The sequence below is a fragment of the Stegodyphus dumicola genome, chromosome 10, assembly GCF_044657685.1.
Source record: "Stegodyphus dumicola isolate Sdum_Otavi_A_Nest chromosome 10, ASM4465768v1".
In the NCBI taxonomy this organism is placed as follows: Eukaryota; Metazoa; Arthropoda; class Arachnida; order Araneae; family Eresidae; genus Stegodyphus; species Stegodyphus dumicola.
In genome coordinates this window covers 78,537,849-78,554,556 of record NC_140777.1, presented here as the reverse complement: position 1 = coordinate 78,554,556, position 16,708 = coordinate 78,537,849, and positions in this window count along the sequence as shown.

Sequence of the window (16,708 nt, the reverse complement as noted above, 5' to 3'; positions counted from 1 at the left end):
AATTTGAATTGGAATCTTTGTTTGCGTTTTTAATGGTAGTAAACATGACTCAAATATTCCTTACATCACCATCTGCATAATTCGGATATCCTTTATATGACAGGATAATTCATTAAAACATGTATACATACTACGATAATAATATAGTAGTCGAGCTTACATTTTTTTATTTAAAAGCAGACTAAATGAATAGAAGATTAAAAAATCTTATGTGTACACCACATGACTTCCTTGTACGGAATATTAAATTACACGCATTTTTTTTTTTTCATTTCATTTAAACTTATTGGATTGAATTAAATCTACTTCGCCGACAGCGCATTAACCACAGTAGAATAAATGCATTCTTTAAAATTCACTCTAGTATTTGTTTACCATAGCGACACTCTGGCGCTAGATTCACTTAACAGTATTAATAATTATATAACAGTTAAATTATATAATAATTTTATAACGGAAACTGTTATATAATCCAATAATTATATAACAGTTAACTTATATATTTCGTTCATATTATAACTCATAATGCACAAAATTTATATCATTTAAAGAATATAATTATCTAATCGTTGCCAAATGTTCTATTCAAATACTATAATAAAGCTAGAACGATGTATAAAAGAAATTAAGCAAACAAAACAAAAAAGAAACAGTTTTTCTCAGACGATTGAGTATTTTCATTTCATTAATTCAGTTCTCATTTCGCGAGAAGGCAAAAATACATAAAAACTCAAAATATCTATATTAAAAATTACGAAGTAACTCTCAAACACTTATTTCCTCGAAAAATTTCCAGAAAGAATTAAGCATGATTTAATTGGTAATAATAAATGAATGCGTTATTTTTGTTGTTGCGAAACTAAGTTTCTTTAGATTGGCAACAAGTTTACTAGTCTCCTGTTTCAAATGTAAACATCAATGGCCGCCATATAAAAAAGGCTTAGCGGCACTTAGACAACTTTAAATTGTTGATAATTCTAAAACTATTGCGTACAGATTTACCAAACGCATAAAAACCTTAACTGGAAGATAAAAACAACATAGTACAATCATTTTCAAAGCAAAAAATGTACAATTTACAAACATATAAGAGTAAAGAAACTGAGATCACTGAGCCGGGTAACAGAGTGGATATATTTATAAATATATTTATATACGTTTGGCGCGGCCGATTGAAACCAAAATACGAGGTGCACATCTACATGTTATAGAAGTCTTATATGCAAAACTTCAACGTTCTGAGGCTACTCGTTTTTGAGTTATGCGAGATACGTACGTACGCACGCACGTACGTACGTACGTACATATACGTTCGTACAGACGCCACGAAAAATTCTCTTCAGAACTCATTTTAAAGCAATTTTTTAGTTTTTTTGGAGGAAAAGAGTCTTTTATTTTGTCCTTACGTATAGATATTACGCAAAAGCATCTTTAAATTGCATTCGAAAGCGGTCAAAGTGGATATTTTCGTTGAAATATGCTGCCTCAAGCTTTTCGCGATTATAATACTTCCTTTTTACTTCGTACAAGGAAGTAAAAAGCATTACCATTAATTTTGTTTTTGAAATCTTCCATTAAACTACGTAATATTCAACTGTGCAGGGATATTACTTTTATTTACATTTACAGATCATATGAATAAATTAATTACAGTAAGAATGTAATTAAATGTAAGTAATAGTAATTCCGTAACTCATTCGCAGCTTACTTAAGGAAAATTATTTTGCTGGTTTAAAATTAATAGAAGAGGAATATAATTCTTAAGATATTCTTATTAAATAAATGTCTATTTTTCATAATACCTGTTCCGCGACTTTACCACCAGAGCCGTAAAGTCCCTGAAAACTGGTAGTTCGGTCCGTGGTTGGCAAACCGCGAATAGGCTTTGGCTACATGAACGTGTTCATGGTTTTGTTCATGTGTACCCTGTATACGAGTCTGTTTTCCTTAGAAAGTCCTATATAAAGGCATCTCTTCGCTTAGGCTGATAACCCTCGAGGCTTTGCCGTAATCACATAAAACAAGCCAATCTTTATATTAAAATATTCATAAGCGAATGACATTACTAAATTTTTTTATTAATATTTTTAATGCTACATAATGATAGTAAATAACTGACATTTTGTGAATATTTCTAGCAGAATAAAACACAAAAGTAAATAGCTAAGAAAAGTAATAAAATGTGACTAAGATTTGGAAATTTTTGATGATACATTATGTAAGCGGACAAAGTGGTATTTTAATTATTTTGATGATATATTACAGATCATACGTAGTTTTTATTTTCAGTTGTTTGGAGACAGTAATTTGGGTTCCCGAAGAATTAGTTTTAAGTAAAATAATATTCATCTTGAAATAAGATACATCTGTACCAGGCCTCAAAAAGTAGCTTTCAATTCATTACTTATTTAATATGAACTCTAAAATTAACGCTAGTCTAAGTTGCCTGTTATTTAGGCGATAAGATCCCTAGGATTAATTCTATGATAAAAAGTCTTTAGCAACCCTCGACTGCGATTGCATTGATAAAACTTAATATCTTAATAGTTATATTGTCATTACATGATAACGAATTTTTATTAATGGCAATAAAAGTTTAAATTTGCATTGCCAATGAATGCAGGAGATTTTTTATAGCTTAATTTAAACGTTTATTCCCGTCGAAAAATTTCTTGTAGTTTCTAATCATTTCCACATTCTTTGTGTCTTAAAATCTGTGGACGAAGCTTAAAAAGGATGATCGCCAATCGATCCACAGTAAACATGCTCTGTATTTCAGCAGCTGTACGGATGAAACTAAATGTATGTAAAAAATAAATTAACAATGTCTGAATTTTTTATTTCATGTAATGTAAACAAAAATTTATATTAAATACAGAAAAGAAGAGTAAACGAAACTTTCAAGAATGAAAAAATCTTACTCACTTATAAAAATTGAGGGAGGGGAGAGGCATTCTATTTAAGTACAAGCTGAGCCACAAAAACACATACACACACACACACACACACACAAAAAAAAAAAAAAAAAAAAAAAAAAAAAAAAAAAAAAAAAGACGAGACTAAGCATCTTGCAGTTGACTAAGTGTTGAAAAAAGAGTGGAGATGGCAGCAGCTATTGTAGTGATGTCATTCCATATAACTCCTCTATCCATGCAGCCAGTTTCGACCTAATCGATCGCACAAGTTAGAAGTATTGCATCATTGAGTGAACATATACAACTGCATTCTGCCGGAAAAAAATGTCTAATATAAAAACCGAACACAGCGAATCAACATCAATATTCTTGTGAAACTTACGAAATCAGCCACGGAAACATTTCAAACGTTAACTGAGGCTTATGTAGATTAAACTTTGTCTCGTGCACGTGCGTTTGAATGAAATAAGCGGTTTCCTGGGAAAAGGGAAAAAGCAAGCATTTCAAATTCAAAATTAAAGGCAATATTAACTGTCTTCTTCGACATTAATGGAAATGTAATATTTGAGTCCTTTCCCAGGGGTCAGATTGTTAATCAGTATTACTACTACATTGAAATACTAAAAAGACTTCGGGAAAAAATTAGTGAGAAAAAGGCAACAGTTGTGGAGTGATAAATGGCTGTTGCACGAGGACGATGCACCCGCTCACACGGCCCTATCTGTCAAGCAGTTTCTGACCAGCCAAAACATTATTGTGACGGGGAATCCTCTTTATTCACCTGATTTGGCTCCATGAAACATTTTAATTTTTTTAAAGTTAAATCTTGCTTAAAAGGAAGTCATTCTACCTAAGTTGAAGAGATTCAGGCAAAAACGGAGAGTCCCCTGAAGGACCTGCCAAAACCTCGTTCCAGAACTGTTGGCAGCAATGGCAGCACCGAATGTAGAAGTGTGAGAATGCTGAAGGAGACTACTTTGAAGGTGATAATGTCCTGCAAAAACTGATTCTGTAAGTATAATGATTTATTGGACCAGTCTCGTTTTTTTTTGATATGACAGCTCGTAACTGATTCGACCACCCACTCATCCTCACACGCGGTTATTACTGTGATGGCATGCTATAGCTTAAAATGGGAAAGTCATAAAGATACAAAAATGTAAAATTTTAACTTTATTTATTTTCTCTACACTTGTAAGTTAAAATAATACAACATAAGTTATGTCTCTTAGATCTATAGCTACTGGCTAGAAAGTGCAGCAATTTCTTTCACTATCTAGAACCCCAGTGCTCTTATTCAAAGCCGTAAACAATATCTGTGTCGCAAAACCTGCTTTAATAAATTACGCTTTTAGCAAGACATGTGTCTAATCATCTGCGACTACATTCAATCTAACAGCACTTCCACGAAACTCAAAGGAGCAATAATGGGCAGAAATAATAAATTCGAAAACAAGATGCTGGTTACGATTCTTCCTCTCAATTTAAACTACGCCCCTTTCCTTAAAATCTGCATAACCTTCTGGACTGAGCGAGTACGCGACTGAAAAAGGTACAAAGGAAAGTGTGAAAAAATTGATAACTGCTACTTAAATTAAATGTTACACCGTGTTAGGGAGACACACAAAGCCTTATATCCGGCACGAATTCAAAAGAAATTATATTTGTTTATAATACTACACTCATGTCCATAAATTAAGGATAATGCAAAATCAGGTATAGGAAGAGTTAGGAGCAAAACAAATTTTACTTATTTGTAAAGCTTATTTGTTAAACAAAAGGTAAAGAGCAAAAAAAAAAAAAGATGCTATATGTTCGATACTATTAAAAAAATTCGCGATTTTTTCTCCCTGGAGCAAATTACAAAAAAAAAAAAAAAAAAAAAAAAAAAAAAAAAAAACTATTTACAAAAAACCAATATTACATAGTTGGTATGATTGTTAATACATTGTATGTCTCCCAGACGATGCAATACAGTCCTTACAACGCCTAGGCATGCTGAGTATCAAATTATCGATCTGATCTTGGGGGATATTACACCACTCAAAAAGCAATGCTCTCCGAAGTTCCGGTAGACATGAAGGAGGAGGTTGACGGGCTGCAACTCGTCGGCCAAACATATCCCACACGTGTTCTACTGGATTCAAGTCCGGTGAGAATGCTGGCCATTCCATACGGGTGATATCCTCCGATTGAAGCCATCCGCTTACGATGGTTTGCACGGTGAGGACGGGCGTTGTCATACATAAACACAAATTGTGCGCCCATGGCGCCCCGAAACAAACGTACATGTTGTTCCAGAATGACGTTCCGATAGATTTGACTTGTCATGGTTTTAATTTGAACATGTAGATCAGTTCTGGAACATAGAATAATTCCACCTCAAACGAGCACTACTGCACCACTGTAACGGTGTTGTTCAATGATGTGTTCTTGGTGGTAACGGGTACCTGGAGCACTCGATATGAAATTCTGACGGGAATCAGACTGCAAGCTAAACCTGGACGGTTATTCTACGCTACGAGAGTCGACAGCAAGTTGTGGGCCGCCAGATGTCGCTGCTAGTAAAAAACAGGTCTGCCCGACATCCTATATTCTCTGAGTACGGAAGTTGTCGAAAGCGCGTGAAAAAGTGTTGCCGCGCCGTCAATCAGGGTTGTGCAGTTGACGTACTAAGTAGACAATGGCTTTGTATGTGTTTTCGCTGCTGATTTTTTCATATTTAAACGAAGATTACGGTCGTAGATCTCTGAATCGGTGGCGAATTTATAGAAAATATATTGATGCTTTTGCTCTGCCAAAAGATGTTTTCGTTGCGTATTTGAGATTGCCAAAATTTATAGTTATTTTAATTTGCGATGAACTGAGAGAGTATTTGGAGCCACATTCAGAAAACAAGAACGCAATTTCTACTGAAAGAAAAGTTATACTATTCCAGAAATTATAGATATAAATTGTAATTGTATGCTTTAAAAATGTAGAAGATGATAAGTTTATCAAGCACATAAACTTTCTTTATTTAACACAAATGTAGACATCCGATAAGCTTCTACTCAATTTATGTACAGCAAGAATTACGTTTACTTTAAAATCTAACAGTTGAATACCTTACCAATAATACTGTGAACACAAAAAGGAATGTCGTTCATTATTACGCGAAATTCACACTACTGTAAAATAAAAATTTAAAAAAAAAAATTATAAAACTATAAAATAGCTTTATAATATCTTTTTCAGTAGCTGTACTACTACTAATGTGATACTTTCAAAAATAAGTTTTAGCTCAGAGGGGCTATTAATTATTAATTTCGTTTTGCCATTTTGTGGCGTTTCACTTTTCAAATCGTTGCCACCAAGTATTATCGCACTCTATTATATTTAAAGAAATTAAATAATGAGGAATCTACAGAATGTATGAATGTTTCTCGCACAGTGATAAAACAACGCTACTTAGAGCCATGAAATTCTGAATAACGTAATCCTCCACCCTAATATAGGCATCTGGAGGCCCAAATTTGGAACTGAGAATTTGTTTTATTATCTATTTCATATTTTGTAAAGCATTTATGAGTTTTTGATTAAGAAACCCAACGATTTCAAAGCGAGCAATAGCAACATTGTACAGAAAAAAACATTTTCATCTCTAGCGCGGGAGATTATGTATCGGAAATTCTAAAGATATGCTTTTTTTAAATTATATGATATTGCTGTTGAATTGAATTTTATGGTTTAAGTGCGGAAAACATGATATTTAATAAATAAAGATAACACGCAAAACGTTAAATAATGGCCCTTTGGAAGTAATATAAAATCTGAAGGCTTTCAGATTTATTTATTTATTTATTATTATTATTATTTTGTGTATAATTTTATTACGTTTTAAAACTGGTTTCTAAGTGAGGACTTTCTAAGGGAAACTGGCTCGTATACAAGTTACACATGTGGAAAGCCACAACAACGCCGGCTAGCTCGTTCCCGGGATTCAAACCTCGGACCAAACTACCTGCGTTCAGCGACTCTACCGCTCGGCAGCTGGTGGGCTTGCTAGTAGAATTATACTGCATTATTATTGTATTATGCTATAAAGTAACAATGCTATAAGACTGAGGGTTTATTCATGGAATAGTACTTTTGTAACCTATTATAGTATTAAAAAATCATTGTTTCTTTGCAAATTTAACAACAACAACAACAACAACAAAAAAAAAAAAAAAAAACTGCTCATAGAATTCTCATTTTTATATTGTAAAAGAGATATTGATTATTATTAGTTTTCTATTTAAAATGTGTCGAAACGCTTGTTTCACAAGGACTTCAACTGCAAGAGACCTACACTGATTATTTTTACTTTAGTACTTACACTGTGAAAATATTACTATATTTTAATTATTTTCACAGAATAAAATCTTTTGAGAAGGAAGAATATTTAAACTGAGCAGTTCTTATATATATAAAAAATTCAAGTAACAGCAATGTAATATTAAAAAAAAAAAGGTGTTAGTAATTGTGTGACAAAAATTGCAAAACGAATTAATCACACATACAGGATAGATTAGTTTAATTTTGGTTATATATTTTATATTGAAAAAATATTTTCTTTCATGTTAATTATAGAATAAATTATTTAAAATAAAGCATTTTGATGCGTGTGTGATAGTTGAATGCAGCAGCAATCGGCCATACTGTAATAGCGAATGAATTTTATTTCTTTTCCTGAGAGAAATAATTTTCATAGTAAAAGAAAATAAAAAAAAAAAAAAAAAAAAAAAAAAAAAAAAGGGAAGAAATATTAAGAAAGAAATATTTTCTTTCTAATTTATTATGTAAAGAAATATTTTTCCAATAGTAACTGTAAAATAAATTGCGGGAAAACAGTTTTAATGTAAGCATGGAAAAAAAAAAAAAAAAAAAGGAAAAAAAAAACTTAGTTTGCTATTAGATTGTAATGCAAATTAATCATATTATAAATTTAAATGATTAAAATTGTTTATTAAAAGGATTTGAAGTAAGCTTAATTCATTTACTTTTATCTATTTACCATTGCTTTCGTGGTATCCCATATCACTCTTTATTTCTTAGCTCTAAATTCCTGAGTTAAGTTTTCCCTTAAAAAACGGAATTTTCCTTCACATAACACAGCAGCATATTCCGCTGCGTGTTGGTCATAATACTGTTTTGTGCAATTTTTTTCGAACTACAAATGCAGCGTGTGAGTTAGTGAAATAATGGGAGGATATTCCTAGAACTTCAGCCAGCGCGCGCTATAAATTTCGTCACTCGTCTGTACTGCGATTGGTCTAAAGCTCCTTGAAGCCTTGTCCCCTTTCAGTAAAGTTAAATGGACCCACCCGCCCACCAACTGAGGACCACAGAATGGCTTTCTCCGATAAGTTGTTGATAGCTGTCCATACCGGTTTCTTTGAGTCAATATTGTTCGCTTAAGTTGTAGACAGATCCAGTGATCATAGAATAGGCGTCCTGGACTCGTCGGAAAACATCACACAAGCCCTTTTGTTGCGGTGTCCACAACGCATGCTCTCTACTCCAGGCTAACCGCAGGCGACAGTGAGTTGCAGTAAGTGGAACGCATCTGGCAGGTCTACGAGCATATAGACCAATCTGCCCTAAGCGTCTGTACACGGACTGCCTTGAAATTGTCGTACCAGTGGCTGAAGAGAGCTGACGAGACAGGTCTGTGGCTGTGCTTCGCCTGTTTCTTTTGGCTGTAACTGCCAAATACCGGTCCTCATTCGGCGTTGTAACTCTGGGGCTACCTGTGCTGTAACGTCTACTCACATTACCACCATCTTGGAATCGTTCCCAAAGCCTGGAGATGACACTCTGGGCAATTCCAAGTTCGTCTGATACTTCCAGTTCGGTACGCCCACATTTCAGACGGCCGATAATTCTACCACGTAAAAAAATCATACAAATGCGTTCTTTGTGTCATAACTATTCGGTTATTGCTCTGAAATGCATATAAAGCGCCTGAGAACAATTTTACCTCTTTGCCTGTATTCCTTATATATCACGCTGTTACACTCTCGTCATTGTGACGTACCATCGGTGTCATCTGGTTACTTCCTGAAATTTGCATATGATTCTTGAAGATGTGTGTAGTGATTTTAAAGGTGATATATTTATTTTAGAGTTCGATTTCCGCGTGACTCAGAATTATCCTTAATTTATGGACATGAGTGGAAATACACTAAAGCTGCTGATAATTTCTGGAAATTTTATATTCTTGTAGATGGAAAAACGAAATAAATAACATTGTAGTGTCATTAGTTTAATTGGAAGCCGAAAAGATGGAAAATATGCAACAGTCTTCGCCGGGAACCGAACCACGGACTTCTGGAATACAGTTACATCGTGTTACCGTTACACCACGAAGGCACGCTAGGGAATTGGGAGAAATACCTTATAACATAACTATTGAATTTCCGTAAATTAGGTAAAACTATGTGTAGATCTAGTTACGAATACTTTTTTGTGTGTATATTTAAATTGAATAAACTTGTTACTCTCCCGATCTGAATGTTCGACTAGAATTCTTGCGATTCCTGACGCTCTTCATGCATACATAGTAAATGTGAGAAACTGCCCAAATAAATTTCTCAATAAAAGCAGCACAAATGAAGAATCCGTCTATTTTATGAGAGGATTCTTGCTTGTTGTTAACGAATAAATTATGAGTAATACGCCAAAAACCGATCACACAGTGTCAGACAAATTTCAATGTTTAACCAGGCGGATTTAGCCTATTTTAGATTATAAATTAATGAAATAACTTTGAAAATATAATACTAAACATTAAATAATGAACGGAACGCAATGAAATAAACATATATTTTTATTATAGCTTAGATAAACATTCATTTTCAAAGTTAAAAAAGGAATTTATGTAAATGTACCTTTGAATTATACATTAATTTAAAAATTCAGAGTGTTATTGTTCCCCCTACTTTCTACTTTTCTGGTGTTTTCTTTTGAAAATATATCTTCAGTTTGTCATGTTTATCCATGACGATAAAATTTTCGGCAGAGTATTTACCACTTTTTTATAGTATTTTAATACGCGTAAATCGAAGAACAAAAATATGCAGCGTAGAGTCTGAATGAAGAAATTAATTTTTGATTTAAATGATTAAAATGAAATTTATATTTAAAGCCTAAAAAGAGAAACAAAAACAAAAAAATATTCGAAGTTATAATAAAATAGAATATGGGTGTGAATAAATACTGCAAATTAGCAACATAAGGGAACAAGCACAAGAATAATAATAAAAAAAAAAAAATCTGATGTGTACACCACATGACTTCCTTCGGCGGAATATTAAATTATACGCATTTTGTCTTGCATTTCATTTAAACGTATTAGATTGAATTAAACCTACTTCGCCGACAGCGCATAAACCACAATAGAATAAATGCATTCTTTAAAATTCACTTTGTTTACCATAGCGACACTCTGGCGCTAGGTTTACTTAACAGTATTACATTTCGTTCATATTATAACTCAGAATGCACAAAATTTATATCATTTAAAGAATTATCTAATTTTTCGCACATGTTCTATTCAAATACTATAAAAAAGGTAGAACTATGTATAAAAGAAATTAAGCAAACAAAAAGAAACAGTTTTTCACAGATGATTGAGTATTTCTCATTTCAGTTTTCACTTCGCGACAAGGCAAAAATACATAACTCAAAATGTCTGTGTTAAAAATTACGAAGTAAATCTTAAATGCTTATTTCCTCGAAAAAAAAATCCAGAAAGGATTAAGCATGATTTAAATAATAAATGAAAGCGTTATCTTTGTTGTTGCGAAGCTACGTTTCTCTAGAATGGCAACAAATCCGCTACTCAGTTGTTTCAAATGTAAACAAGAGCAATGGCCGCCATCAAATTAGGCTTACCGGCACTTAAACAATTTTTAAATTGTCGATAATTCTAAAAATATTGCATACAGATTTACTAAAGGCATAAAACCCTTAACCGGAAGATAAAAATAACATAATTCAATCATTTTTAAATCAAAAATGTACAATTTACAATCATATTGTAAGGATCTTAAGTTTTACTAACGTTTATTTTATTTTAAATCTTTACTATCACTTCTTATTTTCTACTTCCGGCCAGAATTATAAGCGTTAAGGATTTTATGCAAAGTTTGTCTGGCGAACGCCAAGTATTTAAGTGTGGCCTTTTTGCCAAGCAGAAGAGAGAGGAAGCAGTGAGTTCGAAGCAGGCCGCTTACCTTAGAAGTTACGCAGTTGCTATTTGCCTTCTAGGCCAGAGGTTTTAATCCTCTTGATAAATTAAACGTATTGTAGTGTTCACAGTCTCTGTGCTACATACGCTTCCTGTTATTATAAGGCCAATCTTCCACGTGTGTTATTCTAAAGTTAAATTAGAGTTTAGTTTTATTTTTATACCTTTTACGTTAGACCCCGAGTGGAGGGTCATTGTATTCCGAAGTACGGAAGTCATTGTATATAAAGAAAAATAAAGGGTTTTGTATACCCTTCGTCTGTATCCTGTCTACTTACTACAATTAGTGAACATAGCTTTAGTAAGCTCTCTGTTCCTAGTCAGGTCATTGTATGTTTCCAAAGAAGGTTAGAAGAAACATTGAACCTGATAATATAAGAGGAAAGAAACCTGGATTACTGAGACGGGTAACAGAGTGGACGTTTGGCGCGGCCGATTGAAACTAAAAAACGAGGTGCACATCTACATGTTACAGTAGTCTTATATACAAAATTTCAACGTTCTGAGGCTACTCGTTTTTGAGTTATGCGAGATACGTACGTACGCACGTACATACATACGTTCGTACAGACGCCACGAAAAATTCTCTTCAGAATTAATTTTAAAGTAGTTTTATAATTTTTTTGAAGGAAAAGAGTATTTTATTCTGTTCTTACGTACAGATATCACGCAAAAACATCGTTAAATTGCATTCGAAAGCGGTCGAAGTGGATATTTTCGTTGAAATATGTTGCCTGAAGCTTTTCGCGATTACAATACTTCCTTTTTACTTCGTACAAGGAAGTAAAAACGTCGCATATTGCTAATGTTAATTGATTTAACAAACGCATAAATTTTCAGATAAGCACAAACATATTAACAGCCCAAACTCATTGTTTTATGACCTTCTAACATTCATAACTTTAACCTTTAGTGCATTTGTATTAAGTGTTGGAAAAAAATAATTAGTCACTTGTTTAGTTACCATATTCTTATTCATCTGGTAATATGTTTAAGGTCAGATTATGTCAGGGATCCAACAACATTTTTTTTTTTTTTTTTCGTTTCCCTACGAAGAAGGCTTGAGTAATCTGTGCAGCATGTATCAGGTGTCTGTTGGTATACATCATCTTACGTGAGTTGAAAGACAACTTTAAGTTCGGCCTCTTCAGCTTGACTTAATAAAGCGACAACTGTGGGAAGTAATCGCACTTTTTATCAAGTTGTATCACCTGTGGTTTTGTAGTCTTAAAGCTTTAAGATTTAAGGTCTAAAAGTCATTAAGTCCACTCAAATCTGTTTAACAGGTTTTCAGTCATAGCCAATCAGCGAAGAGAATATTGCGCATGCGTAAATGAGTAGGCGATACAGAAAAACCGTCGACCGATGTTTGCTTGGCTGTGATTGGTGGTTCTTATACCAACTTGTCAAAAATTTGAAAAGTTAGAACTTTTTTGGAAAAATCCTTAAACTAGTTTGGTACTTTTCCATTCTGCCGACGCTGGCGATAAAGTCGCCAAAACTGGTACAACCGATGCCAAATGGAATATCGTCGCTGGTAACCTTCTACGCCTCATTTTCAAAACAAATCGCAGCCATTTCTTATCAGATTGATTGCTTCTTTCAAAACTGACATACAGTTAAATAGAAATTTTACCAGATAGTTCAATTTTATGCCCTAAGGCCATTCGCGGTAATTAAGTCAATTAGGATGCAAACACACCGCTCCCCTCGAAGACAAAAATATAGAAAAGGCAAAGTCAAGAGTTATATTCATCAATTCTAATGAGAATGCACTAGCGAAGTAAACTTCGGAGTAAGCTATTCGTGCAAATTGAAATAATTATTGCATTTAAACTTCTTTTCATAAGATTTAATTTAAGATTTAACTTTAAATTAATGTAGATAAGAATGTAGAGAATGTAGAGAGAATTAGATTTTTGTAGCGTACTTTACGTTAGAAGAGATCACTTGGGGTCAGGTGATATGAACCGGTAAATCAGGATGTTGAACCATGAGAGCATAGTAAATTCTTAAATTAAAGTCTTCTTTTTTCAAATTTATTGTCGTTGTTTATTGTTTTTTTACAAAATTTTAAACGATATTAAAATGTTCATAAAAAAAATTCAAAATAAAATTTCTTAGAACTAACATTTGTTAACATTTTTATGTGTATACTGTGTGTTGTCACCAATAAAATCTGCTTGGCGAGATTTGCGCCGGCGAAACGGTGTGGTGTATTTGATTATGGCAAAGCACACTAGGGCTATTTGCCTAAGAGAGGAGGAATGCCTTCGTGGAGGACTTTCTAAGGGAAACTGGCTCGTATACACGTTACACATGGGGAAAACCACGAAAACACCCATGCAGCCAGCCCGTTCGCGGGATTCGAACCTCGGACCGAACTACCAGTGTTCAGCGACTTTACCGCTCGGCCGCTGGTGGGCCTCCGGCGAAACAGAAAAGTACCACTAGTTTCTGTTACGTAGCAAGCCGAGCTCGGTTTAAACCTGCTATGTCAGTAAACCACTGTGTGAACGAAGTTTATAACGACCATTGCCGTTTTATATTATCACATTAGCTAATGCATTTATGCTAGAAAAATCCTCTTACCTTTATGCAGCGACCTTTGTAGAAATACGCACATCGAAACCTGACAAGTGGTTCATATTCGAATCTTACACAAAATAACGCAGTGTTTTGCGCACCAGTATCCATGAAATCATTGAAAAAAAGAATACTGCACCTATAAGAATGATAAAGTGTTGTGATTTCTCGAGAAAGAGCTACACAGTTCATACCACCATCAGGATTAAATGCCTATAACATTTCGTGAGTTCAGAAGGAGTTTCAGTTCATCCAGTTAGTTCTCTTAAGTCCGTCAGTTGGATATATAGGAGTATTACTTAGTATCACCGTATTTCCCAGACCACAGTCGGAAATTTTGAGGCGCATACAAGTAGCAATACTCTGAAATGATTACATTTATTATTCGATTAATTTTTATTTTATTTTTTCGTGTTTCCGTTGGAAACCTATAGTTTCCTTGTATGGTGTTCTTTCATGTTGACAATGCGCTCTGGTTTTCAAAGATAACATTTTAGCTCGATGGTGATGGCACACTAATCATCTGGTATAAACAATACTTATCTATTGCGTCTTATAGTATATCTTATAGTTTTGTAATTGGAAAATAATGTCTAGTAAGCTTAAAGTGACGATTTATTTCTCATGCGCATGAAAGTCAATAAATGTATTCATGTCTTTCTTCCAAATTAAATTACATGAAAATTCTCTAATTCAACTATAAAAGAATGTTCTGAAATATGAAATCATGCGTTTTATAACGGAATATTACTTTTGATATTGATATTTTAAGGAAATAGGTTAAAAAAAACGGATTTGAAACATATGCTTTAGATTTGCTCTCTTTTTAAGGATGTAACGCAGGGTTAAAAAAAATATATATTGAACTCAGTTTTTCCCCTCTTTTATTTACCATTTTTATTTTTCAATGTCAACGCTAAGTATGACATTTATCAAACAAGCTTTTCCAGCACGAGCAAAGACTTTTTAGACCTGCTAATCAGATTCTCTTTAAACCAATTAACTATGTCAATTATTTTTTTCATATTTTATTTTTCGTTGAAAATTGCAACAGTTGTTTTAAGCCTAACTATAATTGAATTAGTGAGACCAAAAAAGTAATTATTAAACAAAGAAAAAAAAATATATGTTGCCGTATCAAAAGATGGAACTAGAGCAGATTTACTTTTCCTAATTTCAAATAAGTTTAACATCAAAGTTGTCTAAAGTAATTATTATTAAAAATCATATTTTAAATATTTTCTTATCTCTAGATAACTTATTTGCAGATAAAATAAAAATGGTTCATTTTTGTTCTTATCATCCCTAGTAACAAATTTATTTTTGACTAACTGGATATAACAAATATGGACATAACAAAATGGGTCCACATACGGACATCCGATAAGTCGCAGAGGTGCCCATTTGTTATCAAAGAAATGTAATAAAATTTTCTTACTGAAATTATGTAATTAAAACCATATTAGACTTTGCTTTACAGCTACCAGCATGCCACTGGCAGTTCTTCTTCATTTTGGTAGAAGATGCAAATAAAAACCAGGTAATGAGTATCTACATACATCATCTGAGGACAGGTTAGCTTCGACAATAGAAAATAAGTCGATATCTTGAGAATGAGTGACATTCATAATCTGGGTCTTCTTATTCTGTCAAAGGCCACTGGCATTCCACTACAAGATTCACAGCCCATTCTTTGCCATAATGTAATATACTCCAAATGCTCAGAAGAACAAGGAAGTGAGGCTACGCTGTGAAATATTTAGCTTTAACCAGGGTGCACCATGTGGAGGCCTGTCACGTTACACCCCATTAAAATCATATTAAATTAGAAGTTAAGAGAGGTTTCTACCTACGAAATGAAGCTGAGGGAAAGGCCTGGAAGTGGACTAGTTCAAAGCCAGTTATTTATTTCGTCTTTGGATCGGCACGATTGTTTGAATGTCCTTCTTTTTTAAATTTGACTTAAAGACTCTTCAATCTATACTCATTGTAACTCTGGACAATTCATGGACATAACAAATTTATTTTTGAAAACATTTCGCCTAAAATAAATTTCGAGATTTCTTGTAGTCAGTTTATTCTTATTTAAAACACCGCAGATCAACGGTTTCTAGTCTGAGCCAAATATTCAGACTATTTTTCTCTGCATAAATATTTCAAAGAAAATTTTTAATTCTTTTCCACAGTGTTTTGTCTTACAGTAAATATTTGAAGTGTATATTTACTGCATGTTAAAAAATCACATCATAAGAGCTAAAGGAGAAACGCAAATTTTTTGAAGAATTAAACTTTTGAAAATTTTAGCAATTTAACTCTCAGAAATAATTAATAAATTAACTCAGAGAGTTCTGTAAGCAATTCTAATGGTTTTTAGCTTCATTGCGATATCGAGCAACATATAAAGTATAAGAAGCTGAGTGTATTGACTTGTAATACATAAGATATTCTACTGTCTTTAAGAATTTTGTAGGGATTTCATGTTAATTAGCCAGTTTATATTTCACTTTTCTTCTTTATTACAGCTTTTTCCTTTCGCATTAATTCTCAAAATACAAATGAGTAGTCAGTATTTAAACTTTTTTTTTTTTTTTTTTTTTTTTTTTGACTTTATGGTAAGCGTATTTCTGGCATGATGTGAAATGTCTGATAGTTGTAATTATTTGGCCTTGCGTTCCATCGCTTCTACCACTTAAAATTCTGTCTCTGGTAGTATAGTAAGCCATGTCCTAGTATAGTAATTAATTGTGTAATCTTTGACTGCTATTTACGTTTAACTTAAATCTTACTCTTCTATTCAGTTGCACCCCAACGGCTTGTGGTTTATTTTGTAGCATACGAAAGTACTTTTGTGTTCTAAATCTGTTCAAATAAAAAGAATATTTTTTATCTTCTCACGACCTGGTCATTGTTTCATAGATAGTGATAGCTGACT